Genomic DNA, 1292 nt, shown 5'->3' with positions numbered 1-1292 from the left:
TCAGCCACTCAGTGGTTGTGTGTCCTGATCCCATTTCTTGCATCACTCAGGCTCTGCATGTGATGATCTGCTACCTCAGGTTCAAAAACACATTGTGTGTGACATTACATCATCACGAGTACTGTCACATACTGTTCCCACAGTGTGTTCTAGTGCCTCTCCCGAGCTACAGTATCTCCTGCTCCCTTCTCCTACAACATTCCCTACAACAACGATTGACGAGATTTGCTTTTCCGTCAATACTTCTGGGTGACCAGACGATGAGCTTTCCTTACAGCTCCAAGATGGATCATTCTTTGTCCTTTGTGCAAGGGAAACTTCATCAAGGCCACATGCACTTCACATGTAACCATCTCTTGCATGGATACAGCTGGAATAACACTGATACTCAGCACCAACAGGATGCTGAAGATACGCGAATCCCTCTGTGCCACACCTCCGACAACATCACCTTCCGTGCTGGTCCAGTTCACACATGCAGGGTGACCGGTCCATCCTCTTTATTGGTTGGCAGACTATACCTTCTGTAGTCCACCCAGTACGGACCACCCGACTCTGTGAGAAATGGTCCACCCATGCCTTTAATTTGTACTGAACATGGCATGGTGGGTGGTCATGCTACCTTGCACAATCAATCAATACCCATCTAGTGACACACATCTCATCATATTTGACAACACCCTCTTCCTCTCGCCAGTGCTCCACACCCGCTGGGGGTGCGAGGGGGGATCTGTGGTGACCATCAATTTCAAAGGCTCTAGAATGAGGAGTGCTCTATCTGTGGATTCAGTGAGCCTTGGATCTTGTTTTGGATTATGTTTGTTTTCAATCGATGTGCATTCTTTTCTTGTTGTTGTAAATGAATAAATAGTGTTTGATGGTAACTGTTGGTTTTTTCTGTATGGAGACTGACCAACAGCAAATGTAAACCAACAATATCATTTACATATAACAGAAATAGAAGAGGTTCCAGAAGTGGCACTCCAAATTTAATGGCTTCATAGTTCGAATAGTGTTGATTCAATTTGCTGAATCTTTGATGTTGCACTCAGTCACTTGTTTTCGGCCACTTGAGTATGATTTTATCGAGTTGTTAGATGTTCCTCTAATCCCCATGTTGTCAATCTTTGTGTGAACTGTGTTATGAAAAGCCTTAGAGATAACTGACAGGACTTCTTTCTTGGTTGTTGGAGAGAGAAGGAGTGAAGTAGGATTTATGTCAGTATTTACAGATGCTACTGGATAGTTTGTATTGTAAGGTTTGATTTCAGTGACTTACTTATACTGCTAAA

The sequence above is a fragment of the Schistocerca serialis genome, chromosome 2 (genome assembly GCF_023864345.2).
Source record: "Schistocerca serialis cubense isolate TAMUIC-IGC-003099 chromosome 2, iqSchSeri2.2, whole genome shotgun sequence".
Classification (NCBI taxonomy): Eukaryota; Metazoa; Arthropoda; class Insecta; order Orthoptera; family Acrididae; genus Schistocerca; species Schistocerca serialis.
This window is presented reverse-complemented; position numbering follows the sequence as displayed.